This window comes from Protopterus annectens, chromosome 4.part1 (genome assembly GCF_019279795.1).
Source record: "Protopterus annectens isolate FY-2018-M chromosome 4.part1, PAN1.0, whole genome shotgun sequence".
Lineage (NCBI taxonomy): Eukaryota > Metazoa > Chordata > Ceratodontiformes > Protopteridae > Protopterus > Protopterus annectens.
The window spans coordinates 668,693,420-668,707,981 of NC_056734.1; positions in this window are offsets into that span (position 1 = coordinate 668,693,420).

Genomic DNA, 14,562 nt, shown 5'->3' on the forward strand with positions numbered 1-14,562 from the left:
TGCCAGCAAATGTAACTCACAAAGGACATACCATGCCTTATACACATGCCCTGTATGGACAGATGCCACTGACACCAGGGAATACCTGTATCAGGCTGTCAATGTAGGTGCAGGGTCAACTTGGTGTCCATTTCCAGTTCCCACCACATGAGGCCAGGAATGGCACATCTGATGATAACAATACCCAACATGCTCCAGACACCCCAGGTACATTCCACATATCACAGAACATGCATGTGAGACATGTGCACATCCCAGACACTGCCCATGTCATGGACTATAGAACACATACATGGCAAGCATTGCACAGCACTGGCCACCCACAATAGTAACCCAGATGACTGAATGGTGAATACAATACCCACCTGTGTGGGTCAATCCAGACACTACACCTCTGAGCCACACTGCAGACCATTTTCATGTGGCCTGATGCCAAGGTATACCCTTTACCTAGCCTTGTACAGCCTTCTGGCACAGTCAACCACTACACACATGTGAAGCAATGCACCCATACTTGTCAGTACTGGCAATCTGTGTCTGTGTGTGTGGAGTATAATGATTTGAACTCCATTCACACTCACTGCACCTCCCACTGGCCTACTGAAGCATGCCTTCTGATGTCAGACACCTTCACATACCCTTTGCCCATATATTTTATTTTATTTTATTTATTTTATTTTACATTTGTTAACCGGGCTGGTCCAACTGGATACATGTCCATTTTCAGTGGAGGCCCGGGGAGAAAAGCTCCGCTATTTACTACATGGCAGTTATAAACAAACAAGGATGCATTACAAAAACATAAGGCATGTAAACTGCAAATTACATGATGTAAGAAAAAGGTGATCAGGCAGAGACTTAAGTACAGGTAAGCTAAAATGTTGCAGTTTCTTAAGTACAGGGAAGCAAAATATGTAACAGAATTGAATACATTGTTTAAAGTTTAACAATAGAATTTGAGTAGAGTATATTTTAAGTAGAGAGAGTAAAATTCCCAGTGAAAATGGAAAGTGTAAAGTAACAGATTTGAGGGAAAGAGAATAAGAGGCAGGAGAAGAAAGGAGGTAGAAAGTTCAGCTAGGGTTATTGCACGAGCATAGCCGGTGATTGGTTAGAAAGTGTTTCAGTTTGGTTTTAAATAGTGGGATAGAAGATAGGGCTGTAAGGTCTGGGGGAAGTCGATTCCAAATTTTACCAACTGAGTTTGAAAAAATGGAGTCGCCCGCGGAGTTCTTTGAGAGAGAAGTTTGGATCAGTATTTTGTTAGAAGAGCGTAGGTTTTTTTGGTTGTTGTAGGGTTTTATAAGGGTGGAGAGCATAGGTATATTCTCAGGGTGATAAAGGGCTTTGTGGGCAATTGTGAGTTGATTGTATTGAATTAGGTGGGGTAACTCCAGCCAACCTAGGTTTAGGAGATTAAGGCAATGATGCGTTTTATATGGACAGGCAGTGGCAAATCTGGCGATGCTGTTGTATGCTATTGTGAGCTTATTAAGGTTAAATTTTGAAAGATTAGTATAAATGGGGGAAGCATATGGTAGTGTTGAGATTAAGTGGGTTCTAGCTATGGTAGTTCTAGCTTCAGGAGTTAAGAAAGATTTGATTCTGTAGAGGGAACCTAATTTTCTATTAGTTGCTTTAATGATGGAGTTAATATGAACATCAAATTTTAGTAGGTTATCAATAGTAATACCCAAAAGTTTGGTTGTTTGGTCTGGAGAGATAAGGGTGCCATTGTTAGAAATAAGTGTGAAGTTAATAGTAGGAGACAGGTGTGTGGGTAAAAAGTGGAGAAGTTTGGTTTTCTTAGGGTTAAGGAGGAGACCGTGATTAGAGAACCATTGCTCTACAATGGTGAAAGTATTTTGGGTCAGGGAGTGGAGGTCAGCTTGATTTGTGGCAAAGAAAATAATGGTGGTGTCATCAGCATATTGAATACAAGTAGTTAGAGGGGTGGCAAGATACAGGTCGTTAATAAAGATGGAAAATAGAAGGGGACCTAAGATGGAGCCCTGAGGAACTCCTATAGTAGTAGGAAGGAGTTCAGAGAGGTGGTTGTCCCACAAAACAGCCTGTTTCCGATTTTGAAGATAGGAAGTAAACCAGTTTAAGGCAAGACTATCAAGGGAGAGAGATTTTAAATGATGTAGGAGGAGTTGGTGATTGACCATGTCAAAGGCTTTTGATAGGTCTACAAAGAATGCTGATGAGAGAATATTGTTATTGCGGTTATTATTAATGGAGTCAATGAAGGATAATAAGGCTGTGGTGGTGCTATGGTACAGACGAAAGCCATGTTGACAGTTAGCAAGGAGATTATTGGATAGGAGATGATTAAGTAACTGTTTGTGGATGCATTTCTCCATTATTTTTGCAATAGGAGATAGCAGTGCTATAGGGCGGTAGTTAGAATACTCCAGTGAGTCACCCCCTTTGAAAAGAGGGATGATGTGAGATATCTTCCAGAGTGAAGGTATAGTACTTTCTTTTAAGGTTCTGTTGATTAGTATAGAGATGGGGTAGGCTATGGCCTTTGCACCTAGTTGGAGATATTCAGCTGGTAATTTGTCAGCTGAGGGGGTTGAAGGTCTGAGTTTTTGAAGTAGGTATAGAATATAGGAGGTGGGTAGGGGTTTGAGTTGAAATATTGGTGGAGTGCAGCTTGGGTTATCTAATAAAGAGGTGTCAGGGCTTTGTTGGTTGGCTAGTTTAAGTATAGTAGAAGTAAAGAAGGTATTGAATGCATTCGCTGTTTGTAAGGGAGAGTCAGGGCTGGAGTCTAGTGGATTGGGTGTCATCCTGATAACCCCTGTGGTGCATGTGATACCTTCGTATTACTATATTGTGGCAAACTAGCTAGTTAGGAGGTCTAGTCCTGGCCCTGCCAACTGTTATAATGTGTGTGAGTCTCTGAGACAGTGTGGCTGTGTTAACGTTGACACCTGTTCATGTGGACAGGCACATGTACTTTACCTACCTTATCCCTCCTTTATCACTGTTGCAGATGTCACTCACCGTCAGACATACCTTTGAACAGCTCCCTAACATGTAAGCTCTGTGGTGCCTGCAATAATTGCATAGACATATGATAGCAATACATAGTCAGGCAGGGGTTTGAAACCCTGTACTGGTAAGTGTGTGACACAAACATGCTTATATTTTACTCTCCCACCCCCTCCCTGTCTTACTTTGTCTCGGTCTGTCTCTTTCAATCCCTCACTGGTGGCTGTGGAGATGTACACCTGCTTTGCTTAGGCAGTGGCTTGTGTTTTGTAAGTTATGCACACGATCTGCTGATGGCCTCTGCATGAATTGCAGTCCCCTACTAGCTGATTGCATGTGGAACAGCTGTGGTAACATTCCCATAGCCAGTTGCATGGAAACACACTCCTATAGCTAGGAACATCATGTGGGTGTTGGGCCTTTTCATTCACTGTGAGCAGGACCTCATGTCAGTGTTTGGCAAACAGCATCACAGATGGTATTTGGATATACTTCTAACAACATACACTGTGGAGACAGGCCAACAAACGGGAGGGGGATGTTCCAGACATGACTACAGAATGTACAGAATATAAGTGCTGCTCTTCTGCATTTGGAGTAAGTTTGGTTTAACAGGGTTTGTGTGGATATGGCTGGTCTACATGAATTAATACCTGTCATTACAGTGTTATGTGTTTGAGGAAACTCCCACCTGTAGGGTTATCTGCAGACCAGGCAGTGTTTGGAGTCTTATGTTTCTTGTGTTACTCACAGATCACCTATCTTAGAACTGCAGAAGCATAGTCTGAGGATTGCAGTAAGTACATGGTGACAGCCATGAGAGTTGCTGCCTTCATATCCCTCATAGGACATATGTCACAACAAACCCTGTTACAAAAGTAAATGTATGAGGGTATCACAGCAACATGCCAATATTGGCCCAGTGTTTGTGCCTCCAGCCACAAGTCTGTCAACTTTTGTACATATGTCATGCAGTAAGTGGTGCATATGTTCTGTACACCATTATTTATTGACATCATACCTGATAACAAGCCAGTCAGATATCTGCTCAACATGTTATGTATAGTAGGGGTTATTTCTGAGGACATAACCTGGGGATTCTGTGGTTGTGTGTACAGTAGTGGGGTCTGTGTACTTATGGTGATTGTCAACAGTATGTGTATTGCGAATACGTACCTTGGCCTGTGTACAGACTGTGGTAGATGTCATTGTTCTTGGTCCTGTTCTATCTGATGTTACATGCTGCTCCAGTGTTGGTTCACATGTTTGTAGGGCCAAGCACACATTGTGTCCCATACCACAGACAGGCATTGGAGCACACTGTGTTGTGACCCAGTATATGTAGGGTTAGTGTGTGAGTGGCAAATATGAGGATGGCGTTGATCAGACAGTCCATATAGTGTAATATTAAGCTTGCATACCATATGTGGCTGTGGCTGTGTTCACAGGTCTATATTACAACTGCAAAAGTCCGAAACATTGAATACTGAATCAACACATATTACCTGAACTGCGAATACACCGAACACCCTAAACCGCGAAACTCAAAATTTCAAATGGCCATAGCTGTCCAACCCCACCGCGGCTACATACTACCTACACAAACAAAATAAATAAACCACATACATACACTAGCCAAAACCCTACACTAAACCTTACATACATTACTTTCTATGCACTTAACTTAATCCACACCCTAACCCTAAGGTCCGTAACTATCACACACTATTACTATCGATGCACTTACCTTAACCCGCACCCTAACCCTAAGGTCCATAACTATCGCACACTTACCTTACGGAGCTATACCGCAGAAGGGCCAACCATGACGATTCAACAATTTGGATTTTGCACTTCAGGACGACTGGTGTTTTCGTGTTTCGACCAATACGTGTCGACATTTCCGTATTCAGGTAAGTGGACCTTCATGAATTTAATAGGGAACCATGTTCACATTGGTTGTGGGTATGCACTTTCACACAGGTGTCTGATAATGTGTGTTGTGACATGCCTGTAGAGCCTGCTAAATTTGCAGGTACATGTGTATTCCCCCATATGAAATGTAGGCCAGTGTTGTGGCAGTCTGCCTGTAGTTTGTGCAGTGCTTTGTTACATGCCTAGCAGTTTAGTGTAATTACCCAGTGTGATGTTATGTCCAGATATTTGCAAGAAGTACTGCTGCGGGGCCACCATAGCTGTTGTGTATTTCTGACAAAGCAGTGGGATTCTGTACAGATGTATGTTACTAACTACTGGGTAGTAAGTGGCCATGTGACCTCTGCACCACCAGTTATTATGTGTCAGAACAGACAGGAGTGTGTGAATGCATAACCTGTGTGGGCATATGTAGTCCAGTATTTACGTGATATACTGTCAGGCTTGGTCCACATGTCTCGCATGAAGGGGATCTGTGTATTCCTCTGGATTGACCAGAGAGTGCCAGACTGTCCACATATATTGGTAATATCTCTGCTGTAGGCCACAAGATCATTGCAGTGCTATCAGTGGTACTGTACTATGATGTCCTTTGGATGTCTGTCAGTAACCGATGGTGTACATGTCAATAGCAGATGTGACCTCCTACACACAACATGTCTGTAACAACAACCCCTGTTACAGTAGCAACAGTCGGTCCCCTTCTAATGCGAATTTTTAGAGAGAGGCAATTCTGAGCAGGAGATTGACTCTACCATAGATGAAGCTTGGAAACAAAGAGGAAATAAATGTAAACCCTACTTAACAAATAACATGCAGAATGACCATGGTGTTAACCCTGCTCCTGGTGACAATAGGTTCAGAGTTGTGTTTCACTATTCAAGTGATGTAAATGAATACACTAAAATTATTAAGAGAAATTGGCATATTCTACAGGAAGTACCAGTGCTTCTAGAAAAAATTGTGAATACTCCGCTATTCTCTCTTAGAAATAATAAGTCCTTAAAACAACATCTATGTAATAGAACAGATATAATTAGATCTACTCAGTCAGTGCGTAATGGTACTTTTCCATGTAGGCGATGCTCTGAATGCCAATATTTATATAGTAATAGGACATTTACACACCCTACACGTAAATTTACAATTACAAATAATAATTATGTTGACTGCAGAACTGCAAATATTGTTTATTTTTCTTGTTGTCAGAAATGCTATGTGTACTATGTGGGTAAGACCAATAAAATGTTTAAGGACAGGATCCTTAAACATGTTCGAGACATAAATAATGGAAAGGAAACCAATGCTTTAGCTAATCATATTAAGCAGAATCATTGTACACACACCTTCAGGTTTTTTGCTATTCAAGCTGTTTATCTTAATATACCAGGGGGTGACATAGAAAATTTGATGGAAAGTATTGAGCAGAAATGGATTCTCTCACTTAATGCTGAGAGATAGCCTGGCCTCAATGGTACCACTTCTTTAAAACTCTTCTTAAAATCTCATCGCTTGAAATATTAACTTTATGCACATACACAATGTATTTACACATATCTATGCCTTTAATTTTTATACATATGTATATATTTTTATATATATATTTTTTATATATATACATTTTATATACATATATATATATATATATATATATATATATATATATATATATATATATATACACATATATATACTTCTTATAGTGATACTAGATTGCTAGTTTTTAACTTTTCTATTTGGTATTTACTAATGTTTTTAGATGGTGAGCTCCAAATATACATTACTTTATTTTATCTTATTTGACTACACATGATATGTTATCTTCATATATATATATATATATATGTTGTCTATGCATACATATATATATATATATATATATATATATATATATATATATATATATATATTTTTTTTTTTTTTTTTTTTATACATTTCTTTTGCTATATTGTATGTTGTTAACTGCTTTATAATATGGGTTGTGATGATTGCCTAAGTAGACGTGATTTTTTTTTAAATATCAGCTGACTACTAGTTAGACTATAAATGCTTTCTTTAGTTTTATTCATGTGTCTGATGAAGCAACTAGCACAGTCGTGAAAGCGCTTACCTTACTTTTTATTTTATTGTATTAAATATTTGGTGTGTCAGTTTGGTACAGTTTTTTCTTTTGTTTGGCTTTTTACTGTTATCTGCACCTGCCTTGCTTTAAGCTGTTTGGTTTTTGAGTATTATTCCTGGTTCAAAAGACCTGCAATGGCTGTCTATTTTGTTGCTGGGTAGAACAAGGGCTATTGGATAAAGAGTGGTTAAGGCAGTTTTGAGCAGCTTTAAGTGCGTTTGCAGGGGTTTGTGTGAAGCTAAGAGGTGCTAACTTACAGTTAAATGTAGAATCACTTACAACATGTAGGCTTCTCTTACCAGTGCGCAAATCTGCTTAGCCATTACATTGCAGCAATGCTGACACCTGCTTAGCATGGCTCAGCCCTGGTAACCTGTGCTAACATCCCAGTCTGATAACATAGCAGGGTAATGACATCTGTAATAGGTGTATGTAATGCCATGTACATAACATCCATCTATGTGCTGTCAGCACAGTAGCAAGGAGTGTGAGTGTCATGTCTGGGACACTTGAGTATATATGACCTGTACAACACTCTTATCCATGTGAATGTGTTGCATACAAGGGTAGTATCCTAGGTTATGTGTCGTCACACTGGCATGTAGTATATCATGCCATTACTACTGTTGACAGTGCTTTCCCAAGCAAGAGTAGACTGCTAATTGCAGTACTAGCAACAAGCACCCCTGCATGCATATATGGACTCTGAGTCCTCACTGTCATGTTCCTGGTGTGTGAGCTGTGTCTCAGTATATATTTCCTACTGGATAATGATCTGACATGTGGAAATTAACTGTAGACTACTGTCTGTATAGCACATGTCAGTGAGGGTTGCCATCATGTAGTAATGGCATACTTATTGGTGTCAGATGTCTATCTGTGAACAAATTCACCCTACTGCATAGCTAGTTGTCAAGCTGATGTCTGTCAATCCCTGTACAGATGTGCAGATGTCAGGTATCCAGCTTGGATATGTACAGGCAACCTATGCTTCACTGACACTGACATGTCTGCCCAGCTGTGTTATAACTGGCACAAATAGGACACAACACCCTGTACACACCACATGCCATGGGTACCTCCACTACACTACCACAGTCAACATAACATGCTTGTGTACAGGTCCCCAACACAGACACTAACCATGTTTTGTAATACATGTTGCATACAAGTCAACTGGATCACCTCACCGGCCATTTGCAGGAGGAACCCAGAGGATTGGCTGATGCATGTCACTCTCACCCTGAGGGTCACCACAGTGGTGTCTGTAGATGGATTGCCTGCTGGCACATGGCAGGTGGCATGATACCACTGTACACACATCCCCTACACTTCCCATCCCTCCAAGGACAATAGCCAGGTACACACCTATGACCACCTGCAGCAATGCACCCCTGTACTGACAAATATGTACGTGTGCATTACTGAGGATATCAGTGGCTGTGTGTTAGTACACCTGTAGTTGGGAATACCATGAGGACCTTCACACCCACCGCAACACCCATTGCCATAGTTAAATGTGGTTGCTGCTGTACCAGACATTACATGTAGCCTGTTATGCTCCTCTCCCTAAAGGCTACCTGAGCCTTGCAGTACCAGCACAATACTGTTGTACAAATGGGTTGATAGGCATGGGATACCCACTGAGTTCTGGCAAGTGTGTGTATGTGTGCATGTGTGTATATCTGTAGTGTACAGCATTCCGAGGCCAATACGCATTGCCACACAGTATTATGGATATCAATGTTGCTGCCCATAGGAGAGGCATGACAATGCATCACCCTACTATGCCTGTGGCATGTGCATTAGATGCATATTCCTGTAGTACCACTCTTGGGATGGACAATGGGTTGCATTGCAGTCCTGGTCAATGTGTGATGGTGGGTATGTCAGAGTGTCATCATGGGTTCTAGTGCATACAGTATCTATAGTGGGGTTTGGGTGCTGTGTACACTGTCATTACACCATGGTACCTCCAGTACATGTCCCATGTACCACTGTATGGTGACCACTGTCACCATCAACCATACAGGTAACTGATAGCACAATCCAGCCCAGTTATGCATGTGCTGTGTGCAGCCTACTTGTAACACATTGGACACACTGACAAGTTAGTTAGCACTGATAGGCCCAGGTCTCTCATATGTGTGTCTGCCTGTTATGTGTCTGTTAATGTTTATATGATGGTATGTCACACTATGTATTGTTCATATACAACCATTACATCCCCATTACCATACTATACATGCCTGGGGATGTTCTGCATGTAAGATGTAACCTGGAACACACCTCATACTAAACGCTATGTGGTGTGTGCAATTAAAGCCACACACATCAGTAGCACTACATACCTCGGTAGGGGTCTAGTTCCAGTTTTGCCAAGTAAGAGTGTGCATGTATGTGGAGGGATCTATTTCAGGTTGCTGAATATACATGTCCCAGGGGGTCACCTGTCCATGTGGCACAGGAAGTAAATGTTATACAGACCTGTGACATGTTTTCAACTGTACCCAGGATATGGCACAGCCATGGTGTCACCACAGTGCCATACCCCTTGTGAGATATGACAGCAGACCATCCTTCTGCTGACACATGTACACCTACAACACAAATGGATAACATTATGGAGACCACAATCACTCAGTGTTACTAACAGCTATAATGCATCATGGCTGGACAGCTACACTACCTGACATGTAAACATGTAAGCATTAAACATTACTGCTAACAACATATTACACAGTCATACATTGGTACACTGTAGTACAGTCACCGTGTGCATCAGAACCATATTAGCCTGTCCCTGCCTCGATGTTATGGATGACAGGGATGTGGCACAGGTATCATCATATGCACAGGGTGTGTTGTTGGTTTGCCAGACACCTAGGGTGGGCCATAAGTTTGACACCATGTGTGTGGTTGAGGTGCGTAAGTTGCTGATATGGGCATGGTGATATGGTGTGTGTAGGTATGGGGTTACCCTAGGTGTATTTGTATAGTGTGTGGGTATGCATGCACACAGTACTGCCATGTGGCTGCCCTATACAGGTGTTTCTTGGACAGCTGCAGGCCATACCCGGCAGGGTGTGCAGTTCACCACCTCCGGGCATAGACACGCAGACTGTGCCTGCCAGGGGTTTCATGGGCACATTCAGGTACATGCCTCGATGTGCTACTCTCCCCTGATGATGACACATGTCTGCTGGAACTAGGTCCCTCCTGGGACTGGCCAGGGCCACATCCACGTGGCCTGCTGTGGTGTGGTATGGACAGTGTCCCCCGCTGCAGTGCTGGGGCTGGTAGTGTCATTACAGGAGCGGCTTGGTGTCCTTGCACATCCACGTTGACCACCAGATGTTGATGTTGCTGGCCTATGTCCATGCGGCCATTGCCTCACTCCTACTACATGTTCTAGCACTGACAATCCATGGTCGATGAGGCCCACCATCTCACCCAACCGTCTATCCATGACCTCTGTATAATCATAGAGGGCACCTGCAAGTTCATGGATGTTGTCATTTACAGATGAGAAAGCAGCCCTCTGCAGCCTCAGACCCTGTCTAAGTCACAGTTCCATACATGCCTGTACCCCCATGACAGTCTGAAACATGCGTCTGGTGGTACAAGTTGTGGCACTTCTGCCAGGGACACGATGACCAGTGGCCCTCCCATGAGCACCCCAGTACATCTGCCTATGTGTTGCCCCGCTGGACATTTGGCTATGCCTGCTGCGTCTAAACACAGCAGTCATAGATACCACACTCTCTTGTTCACTGCCAACGACCGCTAACTGTCCCTTTGCTATGGCCACTGGTGATGAGGTTTCTATAAGCACTGTGACTGTGTGCGGGGATGGGGTGGATAGTAGGGGGATATCAAACAATGGCGCAATTTTGGCCTCTGACAACCCTGCCTGTGCCTCAACACACCTATCATAATTTTCTGTGTCTATTTGGACACCAACATCAGATTGCATGAAGAAGGGAACCTGACCCACCTCACCACCTGTGAGGGGAAAACAAGAAATGCACTTTAAGACCTGTACGGCATTGCATAACAGTTCACACACACACACACACACACACACACACACACACACACACACACACACACACACACACACACACACACACACACACACACACACACACACGCGCGCACGCACACACCCTGAAATTCCACCATAATACCTACCTGCCCCTGAGTTTACAGACTGTCCCAAGTTTATTCACATAAGTTCCCCATCCTGCATCATACTTGGAAACATACACTCATTAATACCACTCATTAACGTATCATTCTTCTAAATGCCTAGACAAGTGATCACAGCACATGACCTGTTACTCCATTACCTCTTTGACTTCATTGGAGTAGGTTTTACATGGACTCACTGCTGTGATCCAATGTTCGCCCTGGGTATGTCCAGACATCATGAGCATGGCCCACATATTTTAGGGGCTACTACGGTCACTCAATAATGTCACGCACTGGAGTGTCATACATAACTATTGCTCAGTAGATGCAAGATCTGTTGCTCAATCAACTTATTATGTGGACAACAGTAATATATGGATACACTCCCTGGTGTTGTCTAGTAATTCCCCAATGCATCTGTAGTGCTGCATACATGGGTAGTCATTCACCTTTCTGCTGATTGCAATTATAACAGTATACCTGGTGTCTAGTTTCCCTCCTAATGCATGTTCCATGCTACAGACCTTATTATACTATCAGCTGTCCTGAGATTACATATCAGACAAGTATTCCTGGTCTCTCATGTGTCAGTCCATGTCTATGTACTGCACAATTCCAAAGGGAAGTACTGATGTATGAACAACCCCACAATCATACATGTGCATACATGGACACCCACACAAACACACATGGACACACACACATCCTACATGCATCAACTTCCCCTCCACTCCACCAGATTGCACTTACAGACAAAATAACCCCCCCACACACACACACTCACACACCTACAGGTGAGGTTGCACAAAGATAGTAGACACAGAACTCCCATTACTCATCTGTCAACATACATAATATATGGTACTCAACAGCATGCAATGCAGCTATAGTCAATTCATGCTAGCAACAGTATACATGTGTGTGATGCATGGGCTGTGTTAGTAGGTGGTGCCCCTTCCCCTGGGAAACACTGCACCCATGTACACAGTATTGCTGTGCACCTGTTCTGCACCCTGCCATGTACTGTGCACCAAACCTCACAGGTGTACACACCATTGCTGAATGTGTATTACTGAGTCAGTTATGTCTGCAGTAATGCTCACAGCCCCTATGTGTTTGTCTGACACATACCTGGGATGATATGTGGACAGATGTCATTTGTGAATGCCTGATGGCTGATTTACAGGTGTCAACATCAGCGGTGCATGTATGACCAATACGATAATATTACACTGACAGCCATCAAACCTTACCATGGCTATGGGGAGTGTACACACCCTTATTCCTATGATGCCCTCTTCCTTGATATGCCATGGGACCACATCACTGCATATGTTAACATTACATGAGCCTGATATGTGACATATGTCCTGTACAATCAAATGCAGTGTCTAACAAATGTGTTAGTTGTGCTGATGCTGATCACGATGCATACACTTTGTGGGTGCATATGTGTGCACGCCCTTATTATGACGGTTTGTTACACCTACTGTTGTGTTCTACAGCAGTCACTATTCCTGGCAGGGGTATACTAGCATGAGCCATCTGCATTTGCTGGTATATGGTCAGTCTGCCCTACACATGTCCCCCAGCTCTGCATGACTGCAAGGTCAACTCATGTGCACATCCCTTGGAGTTCACAGACTGCCATCACTATTGCTGTGGAGTCAGGGTTGCATCTGCCACAGTTCTTGATCCTGATTGTGTGCAGATACAGCCATTCATAGCATCCTTAGGATCCCTGCTGCAAGACACTGGTGTGTCATGATGACACCCCCTACCCACCTTCAGCCTTTTTGCAGATGCTTGACAACTATGGCCTACACATGTGTGTGTGTTTGCAGTGTCCCAGACATTGAACACCATGTGTAACAGCCTAGTCCCAGCTAATGAATGGCAAACATACAGGTGTACACTGCCACTGGCACAGTACAGATGGGGATGGTGGGCCTGAGGTGGGGTGAGGCATTGGTTGTGCAGCACATGTATCTTACATGGTACTGATTGTAGGTTTCCAATGTGGTCATGGTACACCAGTACACATTGCAATGCATTACTTTTGTGGACCTCTTCTGTTATGCATACACTACCTGTAGAGAGGCCTGGCTGATGTTTCCTGTGGTACAACTGTCACATCTGATTACCCTAACCCATAGGGCACATGTTTGCAGACTCCAGGCAAGTGCTGACACTGGTACTGCACAGTCAGTACTTGCTAGACATTCCTGCAACCCCCTCAGTGTTGTGGCATGTTACTAGACAGCCCACATGACCAGTCTGCTACATGTGACATCATCTGTCTTGGATGGCCATCTGTTTATTTTTCACATCATTCCTGTCCCATACATCCTTGCCACATAAATGACTGTCTGCACTGTTTGCCATGGTATATGCAATGGTGAGCTATGGCTACATGTCCAGCTCATGGGTGCTACCTGTCAGGTATGGGGCCCACGCCATGTCATGTAAGATGTGTGCAAGCCACGACTGCCTCTGTTGCAGGTAAGTGTGCACATTTTATGGCCAAACGTCTTGACAGCAGACCAATATGTGGTGTGACATTGGGGATGTGTACTTGCTGACAGATGCATTTCCATGACAAATACATGCAGTCAGTACCTCAACAGCTGCTTCCACTATATTTTATCTGGAGTGTGTGCACACATATGATTCCAGTGTTTGTGAAGATATGTATTCCCCATATTTGCTGCCCTAACCTACAATTCCATATTACACACTCATTGCTCATGTTGGGAACACATTGCAGGTTTTAAGGGTTGTGTACTGCAATATTATGATATGCCATAGTGTAGATCTGTAACAGTTGCCATTGTAATACTGGTATATACACTGCTGTAGCACTGTATAAGGGTAATGTTTCACACATGTCCCTACTGCTGGCCATTTGCCCCACCATTATGTTCATGTCTGTGGACACATTTTGCAATGACAGGATGTTAGTTATATTGCAGGTGTGACATACCCTTCAGATACACCATCATGGTCACCACTGTGATGCAGTGCAGTTAACAGCAACAATAAGTGAACATGTACAGCATGCATTATGGGCAGATTTGTTAAATGTGTGCATGGAATATACCATAGCCATAACATGACTGGTGTATTGGCAAGCCTAAACATAAACCATACTCACCAGCTACAGGCTGCTGCCTTGGAGGTATACCAGAGGGACCTACATAAATGTGTGAGAGATGTGATGTCAGTAGCCACAGCTGTGGCACTGGTACAGGGTGGGTGCAGCATTACAGTACATCAACAGTACAAGTCCACAATACTACAGCTTATGC